This window comes from Mixophyes fleayi, chromosome 1, assembly GCF_038048845.1.
Source record: "Mixophyes fleayi isolate aMixFle1 chromosome 1, aMixFle1.hap1, whole genome shotgun sequence".
Taxonomy (NCBI): Eukaryota; Metazoa; Chordata; class Amphibia; order Anura; family Limnodynastidae; genus Mixophyes; species Mixophyes fleayi.
The window spans coordinates 360,829,938-360,851,244 of NC_134402.1; the positions used below are offsets into that span (position 1 = coordinate 360,829,938).

At 42.4% G+C, this 21,307-nt stretch overlaps 1 protein-coding gene across 3 annotated transcripts in view; it reads left to right on the forward strand.

Moving 5' to 3' along the window:
* RPH3A (rabphilin 3A) overlaps window positions 1–21,307 on the forward strand; it is a 206,217-nt gene that overhangs the window by 94,765 nt on the left and 90,145 nt on the right. Inside the window, exon 1 of one of the 3 annotated variants that reach the window (XM_075178501.1) lies at window positions 13,776–13,781. The exons of the other annotated variants lie outside the window; for them this stretch is intronic. The gene's annotated coding sequence lies outside the window, so the exon portion shown is untranslated. Of the gene's footprint in view, window positions 1–13,775; window positions 13,782–21,307 lie in introns of those variants that run through there. 3 annotated transcript variants of the gene reach the window in all.

Here is a 21,307-nt window from a genome sequence, read left to right on the forward strand (position 1 = left end):
CTTTATACCTGCATGTTTTCCAGAGCACGTTTCTCACATTATGTTCCTTACTGATTTGTGCTGTGAGAAAAGCCTGAGAAAACGCCTGTCTGAACCAGCACAGACAGATTGTTTGATTGGAATCTCTGCACTCTTTTGGCCCTAATTCTCCAGATGTGGGATTTTGCCATACTCTCCCGGAAGTCTGGGAGACTCACCCAAAATGCGGGAGTCTCCCGGTCATTCCGGGAGAGTTGGCAAGTATGATTTAAGGTCTATGATAATATATGGGCATGCTGACATATTAAAACAATAATAGCAATTGCTGCTTCAGTTACATATTACATACAGACATTATGAGCCTGATTTAGAGTTGAATGAATGGACAACTCTAAGGCGTGTGCTTGTTTTATTGCACCAGTATAATGTGGCAGCCATGATTATGCTGACACAGTTCTACAAGTGCCAGCATACCCAAGCAGTTAATGTCTGCCAGGGCTTGCTGGGACTTATAGTTCCACATAGTGTACTGACCAGTCTGGGGCTGGTCTGATACCTGTACTAAAATTGTTGTATGCTTAGTAGGAACCACCGTGATTATCTCAATGTAATAATAATTAATCTCCGGAGTTTTGGGATCTAACAAACTATGTTAATTAGGAATTTATACATTGTATGGAAATAAAACAGAACCACACAACATATCATTATGTTTGAAACACTGTGCCTTTATTATATATGAATTACATATGAAAACTACTCATTTGAAACTCCTATCACGAGACTTAAGAATGAAATATAATATACCATTATGTGTGAAACACTGTGCCGTATATGGAAACTACTCATTTGAAACTCCTAAGTTAGAGCATTCCTACTCCTAACATGACACTGAACAATGAAACACTTTTGACAGGTTGTCAGGTGTAAAAGCTCTTCTGTTTTCTTTTTAAAATACTCTTGGATGTGCTAAAACTGCGCTTCGCATCACATGAGGTAAGGGATGTGAATTTCATGGCAGCTATTTCCATAGGTTTCCAAGACAGTGGTTCTTGCACTTTCTCTCCACAGAGAATAACACCTACTTTTTCAGTCTTCTTGAAATCGGGGTTGCGTGCCAGCACAGCCTCCAACGTCTTGGCTATGAATGTCCAAACTGATGCAGGAGACACTTTGTTCCTCACTTCCTGCATGACCTGAAGTGCTTCTGTTATTGGGAAAATTGCTTCTTCCAGCTTCTTGATTGCACATACTAGGTGGGAAAAATTAGCCTTAATGTAGCTCAACTCCATGTCACTACAAGTTGTGGAGGGAGAGGTATCAATAGAAGCTTCTCCCTGAATATAACGATTCGACTGTGTGCTTTCAGAAAGATCTTCTTCACTAATGAAAGGATCTTGTTAACTACTGAATGCTGCTCCCGAATTGCTTCAGTTACCTAGTGGAGCCCAAGCACTAGACAGGTGAAATGGAGCATGAGAGGGTGGACAACCTTCAAACACACACCCGCTTTTCAGTATGTAAGCTGCACTATCCAGTGTTCTCCCCAGCACCTGTTTCCCAGCTGTTTTTACTTGCCACCTGGCTCTTGGAGCTCAACAGTCCTATTATAGTAGAATAAACCATTGTTTCTCCTATTAGAACAGGCACTATGTGAGCACTACAGCCAGCAGTGTGTGTTGCACCACTGACCACCAGTCTGACCAGTCCTGGTAGGTGTTGGCAATAACCTCCAAAACTGTTCAATATTATTACAAAGTATTACAACTGCCCCCGCTCGGCTACTTCTTAATGCCACCCGGCTGTCAATATTTACGGGGAGTATGCTGCTAGCTGTCACAAACAAGCGTAACTTCTCCTCATTCTCTGCATGTGGCCACAGCACCTGTAAGGCATCCGTCACTGCAATGGACACACTGGAGTGTTTGGTTTGCAGAAGCTCCCTGCATAGGATGACATGGGGCATAGTCGGTTCCTCACAAGTGAGCAATCTATCTGCCATAGACATCCATTGTTTCATCTACACTTAACCAGATGAAGTGGCCAGCGATCTGCCCGTATCTCTTCAATGGCCTTCTTATATAGCTGGGATAAATAATTTTTTCTTAAAGTGGACTCATTTCGTACTTTTCTGTTGCAAAACTTGTAGAAAGGTTTTCAGGATTGAGTTGTGGACTGTACTAACAGGTATATTGGAGGCATGGAGAGCTTCTCATAGATGCAAGTTAAACATGTCTTTGGGTTCTGTACCCAACTTCGAACTTAAAAAGCTCTGCTTCGGTTTAGATGTATTCCTATCAGCATTTGCTAAATCAGTTGTTGACTGCTGATGTTGCAGCATGTGGGAACGTTTTTCTGCGGACACCTATGAAGGAAACAAAAAATCAAAATCTTTTTTTAAAAAATCACCACCGGAAAATAATATTATAATATGAGGTTTGTCATTCAAGAGTCTGGAGGGCCTACTTTAAGTTATATAGCGACCAACATTTACAACTAGCAGAGCAAGAAAAAATTACATAAAAATTCTAGTATGCATGCAACAAATTAATCTTGCCTGTTTCTGACATGATTAACAATATATAACTTTTCCATTCGTTGAAAAGCTTTGTCCGCTCCATTCCACTGTTGCTGTAGAGCACTTTTTGAGGTTTTAAATTTAGGCATTCTGTACACAGCTACCGAATTTTCCTTAACACACAGGAAGTAAGCAACAAGCAAACATACAGGCACAGTACAGTGTGAATCTGACCACACACATATAACATATGTGACAGTGCCACCTTGGTGGACAATAAATTTAATACACCCAAATCAGAAATCAAATCACACAAGGCGATGCTGGAACTGTCTGCCTTATTTATTTTCACACACTTCCACAGTAAATTTAGGTTAAGTAAAAGAATTAGTACATACTTGCCGACTTTCTTCAGCTCCCTTCCGGGAGCCAGCCAGTGGAAGAGGGCGTGAGGGGGGCAGGACGGCCAAAATCGCCCCCGTGACGTCATGACGCAACCGCATCATTTGACAGCGGGGAGCGGGACCAAACGCGGGAATCGCGGCGTTTGGGATCTAATTCTGCGCACTTCACTAGGAAGTGGGGCACTTCCTAGTGAAGTGGGCAGAATTCGGGACATTGCCACACTCGCCCGGGAGTCCGGGAGACTCTCGCAAAATGCGGGAGTCTCCTGGACATTCCGGGAGAGTTGGCAAGTATGAATTAGTACCTAAAATGATCTATTTTGACTAAAAAGACCTAATACCCAGATTATGTCATTTTAGGTCCTGTAGAAATTCAGTATGTTATTCCCTGGTAGATAAAACATAAAAGGAAACTGAAATTTTGAATGTAATGGGAAATGATTAGAATAGGTTAGAACAGTGGTTCCCAAACTTTTGCAGTTCGCGGCACCCTTAGAGTCTCCAAATTTTTTCAAGGCACCCCTCCAAAATAATTATTGAGCAGTCCTGTTTTAGAAGTAGTTGGGTCAAAAAATTATAATAAGTATTTAGGTCAGGACAGAAATACTTATTTAGTTGTATGCAAAAATGCCCCCTCTGCATCCAGACACTCTGCCCTCAGACACACTGCCCCCTCTGCATCCAGACACTCTGCCCCCTCTGCATCCAGACACTCTGCCCCCTCTGCATCCAGACACTCTGCCCCCTCTGCATCCAGACACTCTGCCCCCTCTGCATCCAGACACTCTGCCCCCTCTGCATCCAGACACACTGCCCCCTCTGCATCCAGACACACTGCCCCCTCTGCATCCAGACACATTGCCCTCTCTCACACTGCCCCGTCACCCTGTCCCCCCTCCTCTGCCCTCTCTCACGATGTCCCCCCTCCTCTGCCCTCTCTCACGATGTCCCCCCTCCTCTGCCCTCTCTCACGATGTCCCCCTCCTCTGCCCTCTCTCACGATGTCCCCTTCCTCTGCCCTCTCTCACAATGTCCCCCCTCCTCTGCCCTCTCTCACGATGTCCCCCTCCTCTGCCCTCTCTCACGATGTCCCCCTCCTCTGCCCTCTCTCACGCTGTCCCCCCTCCTCTGCCCTGTCACGCTGTCCCCTCCTCTGCCCTGTCACGCTGTGTCCCCCCTCCTCTGCCCTGTCACGCTGTGTCCCCCCTCCACTGCCCCTCTCACGCTGTGTCCCCCCTCCACTGCCCCTCTCACGCTGTGTCCCCCCCTCCACTGCCCCTCTCACGCTGTGTCCCCCCCTCCACTGCCCCTGTCACGCTGTGTCCCCCCCTCCACTGCCCCTGTCACGCTGTGTCCCCCCCTCCACTGCCCCTGTCACGCTGTGTCCCCCCCTCCACTGCCCCTCTCACGCTGTGTCCCCCCCTCCACTGCCCCTCTCACGCTGTGTCCCCCCCTCCACTGCCCCTCTCACGCTGTGTCCCCCCCTCCACTGCCCCTCTCACGCTGTGTCCCCCCCTCCACTGCCCCTCTCACGCTGTGTCCCCCCCTCCACTGCCCCTCTCACGCTGTGTCCCCCCCTCCACTGCCCCTCTCACGCTGTGTCCCCCCCTCCACTGCCCCTCTCACGCTGTGTCCCCCCTCCACTGCCCCTCTCACGCTGTGTCCCCGCCTCTACTGCCCCTCTCACGCTGTGTCCCCGCCTCTACTGCCCCTCTCACGCTGTGTCCCCCCTCCACTGCCCCTCTCACGCTGTGTCCCCCCCCTCCACTGCCCCTCTCACGCTGTGTCCCCCCCTCCACTGCCCCTCTCACGCTGTGTCCCCCCCTCCACTGCCCCTCTCACGCTGTGTCCCCCCCTCCACTGCCCCTCTCACGCTGTGTCCCCCCCTCCACTGCCCCTCTCACGCTGTGTCCCCCCCTCCACTGCCCCTCTCACGCTGTGTCCCCCCCTCCACTGCCCCTCTCACGCTGTGTCCCCCCCTCCACTGCCCCTCTCACGCTGTGTCCCCCCCTCCACTGCCCCTCTCACGCTGTGTCCCCCCCTCCACTGCCCCTCTCACGCTGTGTCCCCCCCTCCACTGCCCCTCTCACGCTGTGTCCCCCCCTCCACTGCCCCTCTCACGCTGTGTCCCCCCCTCCACTGCCCCTCTCACGCTGTGTCCCCCCCTCCACTGCCCCTCTCACGCTGTGTCCCCCCCTCCACTGCCCCTCTCACGCTGTGTCCCCCCCTCCACTGCCCCTCTCACGCTGTGTCCCCGCCTCCACTGCCCCTCTCACGCTGTGTCCCCGCCTCCACTGCCCCTCTCACGCTGTGTCCCCGCCTCCACTGCCCCTCTCACGCTGTGTCCCCGCCTCCACTGCCCCTCTCACGCTGTGTCCCCGCCTCTACTGCCCCTCTCACGCTGTGTCCCCGCCTCTACTGCCCCTCTCACGCTGTGTCCCCGCCTCTACTGCCCCTCTCACGCTGTGTCCCCGCCTCTACTGCCCCTCTCACGCTGTGTCCCCGCCTCTACTGCCCCTCTCACGCTGTGTCCCCGCCTCTACTGCCCCTCTCACGCTGTGTCCCCGCCTCTACTGCCCCTCTCACGCTGTGTCCCCGCCTCTACTGCCCCTCTCACGCTGTGTCCCCGCCTCTACTGCCCCTCTCACGCTGTGTCCCCGCCTCTACTGCCCCTCTCACGCTGTGTCCCCGCCTCTACTGCCCCTCTCACGCTGTGTCCCCGCCTCTACTGCCCCTCTCACGCTGTGTCCCCGCCTCTACTGCCCCTCTCACGCTGTGTCCCCGCCTCTACTGCCCCTCTCACGCTGTGTCCCCGCCTCTACTGCCCCTCTCACGCTGTGTCCCCGCCTCTACTGCCCCTCTCACGCTGTGTCCCCGCCTCTACTGCCCCTCTCACGCTGTGTCCCCGCCTCCACTGCCCCTCTCACGCTGTGTCCCCGCCTCCACTGCCCCTCTCACGCTGTGTCCCCCCTCCACTGCCCCTCTCACGCTGTGTCCCCCCTCCACTGCCCCTCTCACGCTGTGTCCCCCCTCCACTGCCCCTCTCACGCTGTGTCCCCCCTCCACTGCCCCTCTCACGCTGTGTCCCCCCTCCAATGCCACTCTCTTATGTCACTCTCCTGTGCCACTCTCTTATGTCACTCTCCTGTGCCACTCTCTTCTGTCACTCTCCTGTGCCACTCTCTTCTGTCACTCTCCTGTGCCACTCTCTTCTGTCACTCTCCTGTGCCACTCTCTTCTGTGCCCCGCTGTCACACTCCCTCTCACTCCTCTGCCCCGCGCCAGACATAAAAAAAAAACAAAGAACATAAACTTACCAATCCGTCGGGCGCCGGGACCCAGTAGCCTCCTCTCTCCCGCAGCTGTCACTGAATATCGAGGTCAGTAACAAGCTGCTGCAGGGGAGAGGAGGCTGCTGGGTCCCGGCGCCCGGCGGATTGGTAAGTTTATGTTCTTTGTTGTTTTTTTTTTTTATGTCTGGCTCGCGGCACGCCAGTGACAGCGCCGCGGCACCCCTGGGAGCCGCGGCGCACAGTTTGGGAACCGCCGGGTTAGAACCTAAGAACCCTGGGCTTAGTAGTAATGCTAGTCCCTGGCAATAGAGGCATTTCCATTGACATAAAAATGTGTCCTTTCTTGAAATTGACAATATAACTGAAAATAGTAGAAAAAGCTAACAAAAGAGTAAAATCTAACAATCTGCAGTGGACTAATATATGTTTTTTAACTAAAGAGAGTTCTGTTTATAGTGTCCGAGCTCAGCGCTCACCCATAGGGATACTCCACTCACAGGGTGTTGTTACACCCTGTGTAGCAAAACACACAACCAGGACTCTCAGTATGCAGTTGAAGAATACATATTATGATACCTCAAACAGTGAGAGCTGCAACGTTTCAAACAGGTCCTTTGTCAAAATATTTCAGTGGTTCAAAAAGGCCAGTATACAGACAAGTAGCAATCCCTGATTAACCAATCGCAGCATGCAGACTTTAAGAAGCGGGTTGTTCTTTGATTAGGCAATTATGTGATTTGTGATGCATTAATTTGTGTATTTTCCTGTTATAAATTATACTCTGATAGTCTGTCCCTTGTTTTTTTTAATTAATGAAATTGTTTGCACTGTATAATGTTCATGCTAGATGATTTTGTCTCTGCCTTTTTGTTTAATGGTTGCACAGTGTCCTGGTTATTTAAATTATGATTGGGCTTTCTGTGTACTAGTGTGGGACACTGTTTTCTCCCACATGTGCGCTGATCTACTCTGTGTTACTGTTTGAACATTTTGGGTACAGTTCACAGGAGACAAGACACTTTTTTTGATCACACACTACAGTAGTGTATGTGAACAGTGATTGTTTAATTAAATGCTGCCTCTTGCTTGTCATAATAAACATGCTTCAACTGCATATTGGGAGGGATAATACCGTAGTTCTTTTAATCCTGAAAATATAAATCAATTGTTTTCATAGTTTATTGCCATAGATCATAATATTTGAACATAACCTAGGTAAAAAGGATTCAGGAATATGTGTTCCAACAGTATAATTTCTGAACTTTACCTTTAAAATGAAGCAGGAGTGATACTAGGCAAAAAATTAGCGGTTAGTAGAGACTGGATGGCTTATATACATTTTGGAGAAAAAAAATTACAGCACATCACAATCAGATACTTTATCTAACTTGTACTAGACATATAAAAGTGAATTGCTGATCTGTTACTGTTGTTCAGTGCAAACTATGGGTTCTAAGAGTGTAGGCAAATGTAGAGGAAATAGTGAACATTCCCATTCGTCCCTCCATATTTGCTTTTGAAGGGCTGTTTTGTGCAGTCGCCCATTGGGAACATAGCAGGATGAGGAGAGGAGCAAAAGTATGCACAAATGGTAATGATGTTACTCATTGCTATGTGCAGGGTCTGGCTGGCAAATTTTAGTCTGGGGGAGGTAGACTCGGCTCAGCAGCCAATTAGGAACATTTTAAAGGAAAAAAATGCAGGCGGCCCAGTGACCCAGCCCAAGGTAGCCCACTATGGGACCAGCCTGGGGGGCAGTTGCCCACCAGCCCAGATAGCCCCCCACTATGTGTCTGTCACTCCTTTTCCTCTTCCCTGTGTCGAAATCCTCTTCCACCTCGCTATTACATATGGTGCCACTCTGCTCCAAAAACACAGTACTATAAGTTGACTTTTTTTCATGCTAAAGTTCCAATAAGCAGTACAATACGCATTACATTTTCTGAGTACAACAATCTGTTCATTGATGTACATCCAAAAAGGAAGTTGGATGCAAATAATGGCAAATAAAAACTTATAAAGAATACAGTTAATATACTATACTATAAGTAGTAAATTGGATCTTAATTTTTGAACTCTTAACTTATTGTATCCAAATTTGAGTAAGGATTAAGTGGGTACAACATTTTAAGTGCTTGTGATTTTTTCAATGGCTGAACAACAGTTATTCCTTAAATATAGTTCATTGATCTCTATGGAGGGCATACTTGCCTACTTTCCTGGGAATGTCCAGGAGACAGACAAATTTGGCGGAGTCCTCCTGGACTCCCAGGATAGAAGGCCACTCTCCCGCTTCCCACCTACTTCCCTAGTGTAGTGGGCAAAGGCCATGATGAGGAGATTCACTGGGAATCATGACCCCACTCCTTGCTTCGCTATGCTGCAAATTGTAGGCATTGCACTACGAGATCGTGATGGCACAAATTACTTTGACATGCTCCCGCACTTGCCACTTGGACTTTCTCTAGGAGGGGAGGGCAAAAGGATGGAGAGACGAAGGAACAGTGCACATGGCTGACTTGCCAAAATGGACGACCGGACAGAATGGGGATAACAAAAGACATGCTTTACTATCCCCACCATTATTCTATTATCCGCTTTGGTAAATTAGCCGTGTGCACTGTTTCAGCATCTCTCTATAGATATCAGTTATCTCTTTGTGAGTATCCATCTCCCTCTGTTCACCTGTCAGAATTTGGAGGGCTAATTTATAAAGATGCCTGTGTGCACATATGGAAAAAAAATAATCCCGGAATATGTAAAAATACATACAATAAATTGTAGCTGGACACCTTTTTATTTCTCATTTTACTGTAAAATTATGGTTTTGGAACTGCAATTTTATAAGTGGAATGATCCAATTATGTGTTTCACAAATTCCTGGGGAATAAACTAATTTACTCGTTTAACTTTTCAGAATTTTATTAAAATGTGCATATTTTATTACACAAGAAAATGTCATGTTAGGAATATGCTTGCTACTCATCAAGGACTGCAATTAGTTACGAGCTAACAATTAGCATTTTTATTAAGATATCAGTTTTATGCCAATATTTATGACTTGATAAATCACTCCTTTTTAAGTTGAATGATTTTTCAATGCCTCTAGAAAACCATAATTCTATTAATCGCTCTATTTTATCGACTGTTGTCAGTAATTAATAAATTACGTTCTACGTTGTACACATTATTCATTTATAATTAGTTGGAGTAAAAAATCTCATTGATTTAATATAATTTCTACTATGTTGATATTTTGGCAAGGCACAAAACATTTATCATATTCTTTCTCCAGTTTTATGTTAAACAAACTGAAGCTTTCAAATCATTGTGTGCTGTTTTTCCCATATAAAACAATAATTACAATTATGTTACTGAATGGTACAATAACAATTAAGGAGTGCAGCTTTAAAGAAAAACAACGCTTCAATGGTCAACTCAATCCAAAACATGTAATTTTCGTATATAAAGCATGTAGACAAAAGTATATGTTTGTCCGCTATCAAAAAGGAATAAAGCCACATTTCACAATCCCTAAACATTGTATATATTGGTGCTAATGTAAGGAAAAAAATTAAAATGACAAAGCTTAGCTTGAGAGACATGCATGAGACACTAACATGCACATATTCATGTGTAACAGTACAGAACAATATCCTCACACATTAAAGATTCTTTGAAAGTTTTTTCAGTACATTAGAAAGAATAGTTCAAGAATACAAGAAATATGTCAAATTAAATGAGCAAACAATGCTGCTTGTTGTAACTGGGTTAGGGGAAACGAGTGCCATCTCCTAGGGTAGTCTGTAGCGTACAGCAGCAGAGAAGGAAGACTAGTCCAAAATTTAAGTACAACTGGCCTCAGACAGTTTTATTACGCAGAAAAGAATAAAGAAAACTTTAAAATAAACTCTTTGCCTCTCAGGCACTAACGAAACACACTGGAACATCCTCTCTCCTGTGTAGGATCTTGTGTCCCACACACATACAAAATACCGGACCTACTGGTTACCATTTGCAGTGTCTCTCAGGAGATATCCAACCTCCTCCCCAGGTCTGAGAGCGTCTCAGTCTGATTTGACAACTTTTAAACACACCTTTCAGGTACAATCCTTAATCAGTCTGCTGTCAGACTGGCAGAACAGAAGATCTGCATTGTCCTTGTAAATGGAACCCACTCTTCTCTCCCCACTTATACCCCTGGGACCCTTAACGATTTTTCCTATAACTGAACATACTCTTTGGGGAGCTTTTCCCAAATACCAGCAATCTCCCTGGGGTTTCAAAGCATATAAGACAGACAGACTAGGACATATATACCTGTCATTTGCCAATTTCCCAGTGCTTCTGTTACATTATCTTCTGAATAAATGGTATGGCCTGGATCATTCAGTTGCTATTCCTAGAGGAGATGCAGTTTAGTGTGAACGACTGAGACCTAGTAAAGCGGCTATGAAGGGATAGTCAAAGCACATAAATGCAACCTGTCCAATGACAAATGGCTGTTATACCTTTTTTATACCTTCTTTTCTGCTCATGACATAAATCTAGTGGTATGTTTATCAAGACCCCTTCGCAAGATTTTCTATTACTACGTATTGCAGTGTTCGAAAATCTTTTATCGGGCAATATATTAAAACATGTCATTAGAGCAACTAAGAGTGATGCTCAGTTCCCTGGCGACACTGGCCGACAGCAGTAAGAGTCCTCTTACCGCTTGTAAAGCCAGTGGAGGGTGCTTCAGTACACAAGACCGGCATGCCCTGAATCCTATGAAAACTCATGTTTTTCGCAGAGTTTAGGGCTTCTGTCCATTTGATAAATGTACCCCTTAATTATGTACATATAGCCAATAAATACAAGTTAGTGAAAAGTGTTGCTTATTCTAACTATAAAGGTGTGTGGAAAAATACCTTTAACCACCACATGGGTAAAATGACATGTTTTGTTTAATTGACATATTGTGTAGTTGGTTAAAATGTGCAATCATAAATGCATTAAGTGGAAACAAAAGTATATAAAACCACACAATTTCTGCCATACTTCTGAAACTGACAAAAGTGTCACCTCTCCTTATCAATCTCTTGTCTTTGCTATGCCTCAGACACTGACCTTTACCTTAACAGAGACTGTTCTGTACAATAGCCACTTTCAACTCAAATCCTCGTAACCCCTTCCAAGCGGTACAGAACAATTCACTCATGTTATTGGTTACAGTATAAGTACACCAATATGTACAGTACATTTATTTTATCTTGGAGTCCAGAAACGCATTTAGAATACAGCTTATGCGCTGCCAGAGATGCAAAATTATCAGTACCAACATTCAAAGAAGCTATTTGAAAATGTTTGTTTTTACACATAGGGAAATGGCTGGACATATTTAGTGATTGGGACAGTTTTCTAAGTATATTAGTTCATTCAGTAATAGACTGTCTTTGAATGTAAATGTTCAAAAGAGATTTTCTTATAATATGATTTAATGGATTATACAAATCAAATCATATAGGGGTCTTTTTATTAAGATTGCTCGGCTATGAAGATTTTTGAACAAGTCTTACATGCAGTAATATAACATTTTTGATGGGGCAATCTACCAAAAAAATGTCTCAATGGCAACTAAGCAATGCTCATGTTCCTGGCGACACTGGATAGCAGCAGTAAGGGTACTCTTTGTGTTTGCCAGACCAGGCCTGGGATTAGAGTTCCAGATTCCATTAAAAAATCTTATGGAACCAAAAAAATGATTAAAATTGTAAAAAAAAAAAAAAAAAGAAGTACAATATTTATTTTAATAATGAAACATTTTTTCCTTTGCTTCCCCGAGCTAACGCCGTTCTGGTGTTGGCAATCACAGAAAAGCGATTGTACTTGTGCTCTGTCCATGATAAATCGGCTTCCCCATGAGGAGGCCCCTGATGAAGGCTACCACCAACGAAAGTCATTACCAGGAGTGGGCTTTGATAAATAGACAGAATAAATCCTTTGAAAAAATCCCTGTTTTTGCAGGATTTAGGGATTTTGTCCCTCTGATAAATAGGCCCCATAGTATGATAAGTGGTGACAACTTGAACAGTGTGTCGCTTCTGTTCTGTATATTTTTATTTTTATTTATTATATTTTATTTTTAAGACTCCACCATTTTAAGCAGCTATTTAATCATCCCCATCTGCCCCTGCCCCATTTTAGCCTACAATCTAAATTCCCTGCAACACAAACATACACACATGGTTCTGAATATACTTCACTATTATGCCTCTTGATGATATAAGTTAATAATTGTGCCCCTTGATGATATAAATTAATAACTGTGCCCCTTGATTATCTAAATTTTTAATAGCACCTAATTGACTATTGAAATTAATAATAGTAAAGGGGGCACTATTGCCCCCTTGGTGCTTTTAGTAGTGCCCTCTTGATAATCTTAATAATAGTTCCCCTTGATGATCTTAATAGTGCCCATTTTATAATCTTAATTAATAATACTTCCGCTTCGATTGCTGTAATTAAAAAGTGCCCCCTTGATAATTATAACTAATAGTTGGGCCCACTTGATCTTTATTAATAATAGTACCCCTTTGATGGTTTTAATAATTGTACCCATTGATGAGTAATTAATAATGGTGCCCCATTCATGACTGTAATTAATAATAGTACCCTTTGATGGTTGTGATTAATAATAGTGCTCCCTTGGTGATCTTAATAATAGTGTCTCCTTGATGATGATAATAATACCCTCTTTATGATCTTAATAAATAAGTGTCCGTTTGATTAACATACTTAATAATAGTGCCCCCTTGATGATCATAACTAATAATAGTGCCCAGTTGATCTTAATCAATAAAAGTACCCCTTGGTGATCTTAATAATAATGCCCCGTGATGAGTAGTTGATGAATATCAGCAAGGGGCCACTATTATTAAGTAATAGTGCCCCTTTGATTGAAATTAATAATAGTGCCCCCTTGATGGTTGTGATTAATAATAGTGCCGTCTTGATTAGCATAATTAATAATAGTACTCCTTTTGATGATGTCATTAATAGTGCCCCATTGATGATTGTGATTAATAATAGTGCCCCCTAGGACTTCAGATTTCTTCTTTATTCTGCCCCTGCATTGTATGCAGAGGCTCCCGGCACACTTTGCAGATGTGACGTAATAACGCTGTAATGATAATGGAGCCAGGAGCCTTTGCATACACTTGTGTCTGGGACCAGGTGTTGTCAGGGCTGTTAAGGCAGCAGTGGCTGCTGACTTAACAACCCCAGCAGCACCTATTCCTAAAACGCACCATCAAACAAAAACACAGCCTATGTGACTTTAAGAATTGTTTGCAAAGGAATGATACATCCGTTAAGCCCAATAATTACTTTATTTTCATTAGTACATGAGATAAGTCAAAGATTCACTGGAATAATTTATTTAAAAAACATATTGCACAGAAAACATTATTATAAGTATGTTACTTTTATTGTTGTAAATGTATAATCTATGAAAGCTAATTTTCTCTAGAACAAGTATACCAAGTGATACTGTGTTTACTCTATTTTTTTTTTTTTCTTCCTTGCTCACAGTGAAAAAGGACAGTAAGTATATTCTTTTTTTTATTGTGTTTGTGGTACTAGTACTACTCATTATTGTGTTTTGTGGTACTAGTACTACTCATTATTGTGTTTTGTGGTACTAGTACTACTCATTATTGTCTTCACATTGATGTCTGTGAGTTGCTGTCAATACTGGAGGAATTGCAACATTTGCTTTTATAACTGGTGAACTTGGTTAAACATCTTTGAAATAATATCATTCACCAGTGCAAGCTGTTGAGATAAGTGTGATTGATGGAGACTGTTAAGCTGCTGGTCAATTGCCCAAACTTTTCACAGTCATAGAAAATTATAGAAAATAATTCACATATGTTAGATACACATGTTCACTAAATTTGGTGCACTACGGGCACATTAATGAATTGGTAGTTTGCCACAGGAACTAGTTTATGGGTATTTGGTTTTATAACAGAATTCAAAGATGCCAAATTAATATCCTGTTTATAGTGCCAGGAATGTCTGTTCATATCAATATCGTGATGCAACTATACAGATGGTTTTACATTTTAATGGCAAATATCAACTTGAATGTTAAATATACAGCAGAAGAAAGAAGTGCATAAGAGGCCTGAGTCATTAAGGAGAGCAAACCATAAAAAAGGAGTAACTTTGCACCTTGACAAAACCATGTTGCATTAGAGGGGGAGGTAAATTTAAAATGTGTGGACAGATTTATAGTTGGGATAGGGCATGTCCTAGATCAACTTTAAATTTCAGTGTAAGGTTAAATACTGCCTGTTTTTTCATGTAGCACACAAATACTTGATAGCTTTATTTTAAGGGGCATATTCAATTAGCTTTTTGATTCGCGGTAACGCGCGTTGCCGCGAAAAGTGCGCGTTCTTGCGGGTATTACGGTACCGCATTAACGCGGATTTTCGTTCGCAACCCTATGGGCTGCGAACGCAAATCCACGTTATTGCGGTACCGTGTATTACGTTTCGCGGCTGTTCCGGCGCGTTACCGCGAATCCAAAAGCTAATTGAATATGCCCCTAAGTGTAAAATAATAGACTAATTTACACCCCCTTGCATTGTAACATGGTTTGTCCTTAACTCAGACCCATAGGGGCATATTCAATTAGCTTTTAGATTCGCGGTAACGCGCCGGAACAGCCGCGAAACGTAATACACGGTACCGCAATAACGTGGATTTTCGTTCGCAGCCCATAGGGTTGCGAACGAAAATCCGCGTTAATGCGGTACCGTAATACCCGCAAGAACGCGCACTTTTCGCGGCAACGCGCGTTACCGCGAATCAAAAAGCTAATTGAATATGCCCCATAGAGTTTAGTAGTTGAGCCTGGAGCAAAGCTGCAACTGTCAACCATGTCAATCGCTCTGCATAACACTGGCATGTATGGGAGGGTGACACAAAAGAAGCCATTACTCAAAATGACCCATGTAAAAGCACATTTGTTTGTCAAAAAGCATGAGATTGACCCACTTGCACTGTGGGAAAAGTGTTTATAATCAGATGAGAGCAAAGTGGAGCTTTTTGAGCAAAGTTCTAAGCAAGGAGTATGGCCCAAATCAGGGGCGAAAAAATGACATCATCAGGGCCCCATAGTAAAACTTAGGTAATGGCCTGGAATTTGCTTCCTGGGCACCCTCAATGCTTTCAAAAGAAGTCCAGGGTTTTTTGCGCATAATTCAATATCTCAACAAAACCATGTTGCATTAGAGGGAAAGGTAAATTTATAATGTGGGGACAGATTTATAGAGGGGGAATTCAATTGGCCACGTTACTGGTATAAGTAAAGCGGCCTGCGCATTGTTACTGTAATAATGCGTTTAATTACCGTTATTACGGTAGTTTCAACGCCAGCTTTTTGCTTGCAGCTCCCTGAGTTGCGAGCAGAAAGCCGTGTTAAAATTACCGTATTAACGGTAATAGCTTTAACGCCGCGCTAATTCGGGTGGACTTGAATTCGCCCCACAGATTTGATTGGACATGTCCTAGATCAACTTTAAATTTCAGTGTAACTATTTGTGTGTTATATGAAAAAACAGCCAGTATTTTAACTTATGTGCAAAATAATTAGCTACTTTGCACCCCTTGCATTGTAACATGGTTTATCCAGGAAGAATTTTACTCCTTACCTGCTTTACTTACCTCAATGCCTCAGGCCCAAGAAGTACATTTATTTTCTTGTCAGTTTATTGGTGTTTTCCAGTCAAGAAGTAGTAGGAATCCAACAATGGCACAATTTGTACTAGAATATAAATTTTAGTGTGGTGCAGAAAATGAAAACATGAAGTATAAATAATTCAGTGGGTATCTACACACTGCAGCGTACATCAGTTTCTGGCTGGTTGGGTCATTTTATTTCTATGCCGATGTCATAGCAAATCCAGATGTTAACCTATACTATGCTACTAGCGATTCATGCTGACAAAACCTGGGGCTCGGAGTCTATGGGAACTCCAGACTTCACCAAATTTAGATTTTGCTGCATGGAACCCACAGGTTGTGGTTCACTGGCTAGTTTTGCTTGGTGACTGCTGACAGACAGAAGTATGGTGGATACAGGCCAAGGGCAGGCAGCACTGGTGCAAAGCAGAACAACAAGACAAAGGGTCATGGTCACACGCAAATAAGCTGGTTCAGTACACAGTGATTCAATCGAAGTTAGATGAGTTCAGACCCCTAAGCAGAATGGCTTAAATAGAGGCTCTATTTTGTAACTTGCTTGTGCCCTAGTGCTCCCACCCATGCAAAAAGTATACTTCATTAGGCGCATAAATAGTTAAGTAACGCCTGTTCCTTACTGGGACAATATGATGGAATTATCAGTTTTATTCTTTTCTTCAGTAAGAACAGACACATCGAACCTTCACAGAAACCCCCACAATAAGCAGTGAATGTAAAAATCTGTTATTTTCTCATTGATTGTTAGGCAACATCACATAAAAGCAGGAATAGCATTAAGAGGTAACAAACAGGGCAATTTCCTGGGCGTAGAGAGTAAGGGACCACGATGAAACCTTTGCATTAAATTATCACTGCTCCTGCACTAAATGACTAAACCCACCAGGCCCTCCCTGCTTCTGATGCTCTTCTTCTGGCTTGGTAGCAAGCAGCTATTATTCTGTTTGATCACTAACTGATCACTGTTTGGGTTCCTGTCCTATACTGAATCAATGTGCTGATAATGTCTGCAGGACCCCATGGGAGGAGTAGCTTCTCTAAACAAAAAGAGCTGGCATGAGATTCACTACCAATTTGGTAAACGCCTTTCCACAGTCACTGAGGCTGTAACAATTACCACCTCTCATTCCCGTGTATGAAATTATGACCATTGCTTCCAAACTGCAAGCTGGCTAATGTCTATCTCTACATTTATAGTGTAGTGGAGATGAAATTTATGATACAGCTCTTGGCTGAATATCTAGAATTTTCACTTAGCGGCACATATAGTCGAGTGCGTTTCCCAAATGTTTTCATTGGGAGGCTTTCACCTTCTTTACACACATTTCACAAATTGGTCTGTTTATGTGCAGTGACTAACAGCTTTTTTCCCCACAAAGTTGTAATGTTATGTTCCGCCGTGGATGGGGAAAAAGGTGATTATGAAATTAAATTATGTAGAATTGTATAAAACTGCAACCAAATAGGTTCCAATGATTGCAGCTAATGTTCTACTGTATTTCTGTTTGTTCAAGATCTGAATGCTGCAAAACAAAGTTATCGCACAATAATATTCAGATTTATTGAAGTAAATCATGAATAAGAGTCTCATACAATCATGTGAATGTGGTTTGTAGACAAGAACAATAAACGTAAGAACATTGTGAAGCACTAATTATGGTCTACGTTAAAGATTAAATGTTATCTTTATTTGGTTGGCAGAATATCTTCACCAACCCAAATCTTTACCATTAAGAGCCATTTGCAAACATGCAAACTAAAATGCTATGGTGATGTCATATAGCTCTTTATACGTAAATGCACCTTACTAGAAAGCCTATGGTTTTAGGAGGAGCTTGATGCATTGGGTTGTTCCATGTTTAGTGGGCATTAGGTCAATGAGTGTTAATTTTACACCCAAAAACAACATTTAATCTCGAGGAACATAGGGAACTGGCCTCCCTTTAGCAGGAAACAGAGCATTTTTCTATCCACAAATGGACTGTATATTTACATGTCTTGAAAGGTGCTGGAAACTTGTTCTTGGTCTATACTTTCCTTTTGCATCCAGATGAACTTCATATGGAAAAATCACATTTATAGGTTCAATTTGACCCATGTAATAAAACCATTAAATGTTTAATAGAGGCACATGAAACAAGAATAGCCATGTTGTCCCCTCACTCGCATGATTAATTTAAAACATAAATAAAGCAAAAAACACACACTTTTTAGGATCTTACTACAACTTTATTCATTTCAACGTTTCCATTGTAGTGCCATCTTTAATTTTTCCACCATATTTTTAACAGAACCTGTAAAATGTCACACAGAATCCTTTTTATAGGGACAAAAAGTGCAATGTAGGCTGTGGCTGTGCTCTTAGTTATTATCGAAATAGTCCATTCAATACAGATGTGTTGCAAGTATACAGTAAACGACCTTTATTGAATCGGAAAATGAAAACTAACTAATTTATTTCATCCACTGAAGTAGTTTGATATGACTGTCTTCTGCAATCCTTTAAAACCCAGGAATTTGGATTCTTTTGCACTATCCAAAGTTCTCTTGTGAGCTTTGACAGATTGCATATTGCAATGGTTCTAAAGACAATAGGACACTGAGGAACTGGTCAGCTCAAAGAAGGATCTTATTGAAATATACGGTCCACACAACTTCAGAACAGAATTTAACTGATGATGTAATATGACCTGTCCCCCTGCCCAGGTCCACCCATCAGAAACACAACATTTGCATAGACTGTAACAGTTGACATTTTTATACCCATATCCATGTGAAGTTCCATATATATTTGTGATCATTATACATTAGCTCTGCTAGTGTCATTTTTTGGGTCGCTGGTGGCATTTACCCATAGGTTTTGCAATCGTCTTCTAATGTTATAGTAAGAAGAAAATTATGTACAACCAATGACTTAGGCGATACATGGGACTAAGGCTAATTTATTGTAGTGCTGGAAATCCCAATACCTAATTCTAAAATTTGCTTATGGAATGTTTACGTAGCATTTAGTTTTTACCAGCTACATTTACATTTGTCTGCAGAATTGTAATTTAACAGTGATAGCATTTATTATTGACTGCTCTTGGTACATCAGAAGATCTCTGTGTACTGTGCTCTATTGCTTAAAACTGCTTTGTGTCCATGGACAAGTATATTAATATAATTTGACTTGATCAAAGGATGGGCAAAGGTAGGCAGATTATTTTATGCAATTGAAATTATTATATCTAAATGAATAGATGAGAAAAAAAATTGTGAATGCAGTAGTGCACTGTTGCAAAGACTCCCTCTTTCAAATGTCAACATCCGTTTTCATGCTTGCGGATCTCACTTGCGAAGTGGAAGTAACAGATGCTGGGAGCAAACTAATGTTTCAGGTCAACCTGAAAAGTATTGCTTTAACTTTATTTTATTTAATAGAGGGAAGAAAATTTGAGCAGATTAAAATCTCTAGAAAAGGCATCTGCTACAGCCAATGTGGATCTTCACAAAATGAAAGTAGAAATGGCTTTACTTAGCATTTTTTGGGATGGTGCACACTTATGATTTGCTTGTGGTTTAGTGACCATCTCAGATTGTTTTTTGGGAATATTGCCCACTTAATGGGAGCGATTCCCATGAACTTCAGTGTCTTTTTTTGGCTATCACTCTCTTTTAAACAACTTTATCATGGTAGTAGCAAATATATACTCAATTACCTTTTAATTTAGTTAATAAATAACCTACGGAGGTGTTCTGGGAAGAATATATGTCAGAAATTGCACAGTGGTATTTCATTTCAAAAGAGGTGGCCTTGCCAATCTATGCTTTGGGTCACTGATTCCATTATGCCTAGTTACTCAGGAATATTGTAATTAACTGAATTATATTGGAATTATTGATGCAAATGTATATTTTCTGTGGGCAGTTATGAGAATTGGTTACTTATTTAAAGCATTAGAAAGGTAATAAATGTTTTGGACAGTGATCAGTGTGCCCACCTGGAGGTCCGCAAACAAAAAATAAAATTTCCCGGACTCCAGACCCTTTGAATACCTGCAAGTGAGGCAAAATGTTAACTTTCTCTCCAAGCAACATACCACTAGAGATGCTCTGGCTCGGTTTCAGCGCCATTTCACAGAGGGCCACAGAAGGGGTAGCACGGTTCTTGGCAGTCTCTAGTGCAGTTGGGCAGCGTCATAGATAGAAAATATAGAGGAGGGGTAGCAGTGTTCTTCAAAGTCTCCAGTGACATTCAGGAGAGCTCCATTGCTAATTGTCATTGCTGAAATAGAAATAATAGGACTGGCAGTGTTGTTCTTAATCTGCAGTCACATTGTACTGTGTTATCAACATGGATTTACAGCAGTACACAGAAGACCAGGAGTACTAAGCAGCTGCTGGCACCAGTCATGATGATAGTACTCCCTCTACGTCATCTGCTAAAGCCTATGTTAAAGTGCATAGTGTTTTAAAGTCAGGAAAACAAAAATGTAAAAAAATAACTTATCTTGGTAAAGAAAAAAAGACCTGTAATCCAGGCAAAGTTATCTGCAGAAAAAAATAAAATTGCCAACATACCATTCTACACACGCAGTAGCAAGGAAAGAATGAGGCCTTCGCCTTTCTCTATGAGTGCTAGTTCTGCAACTGTCACTGAGGCATCTTCTTGTAAGGTTAGTCATGACCAAGCAAGACCTTGTCATTCGGACTCCAAAAGTGGTGTCCGAATACACCTCTACGTGTAAAAGCCGAGCTGGAAGAAATCAGTAAATCATTAGAGGAAAATGTATGTTCAGATTCAGAAATGACACAAATCCCCGAGGAGAGTCTATTCACGAGTGGTATGTGTAATCCTTACCTTTCTGACACCCCTAAAGAAGGCCCCTTACAGCATTTCTGCAGATGTGTGCATGAACAGCCCAAGTGTAGCCGGTGATACACAAATTGAGGATGCCACTTTGGAATTGCAATTGTAGCCGACGAGGGCGAAAATGAGGATTTTTAAGAGGATGATGTTGTTTGTGTAAGTCCTGCACCAGTGGAAGCAATTCTTGCACGTGATAAGAATAAGGCCATTGTCATGCCTGGGCACAAGACAAAAAAAATCCACCTCTTATGTGTGGAATTATTTTTACCCTAATCCTGACAGTTGTCTAGCCATTTGTAAAGCCACAGCCAGTAGAGGTAGGGACTTTGACTATTTAGGAACCTCATCCATGTTACGTCATTTGAAGCAAGTTCATGGCAAGGTGTTGGGAAAATCGGAAACGTATGCTAACAAAATATCAAGCAGTCCAACATCAGCTAGGTCCCTTCTCTCACCTGCAATCTACACCACAACACCGTCATCATCAATATCCTCAGTAGCGATC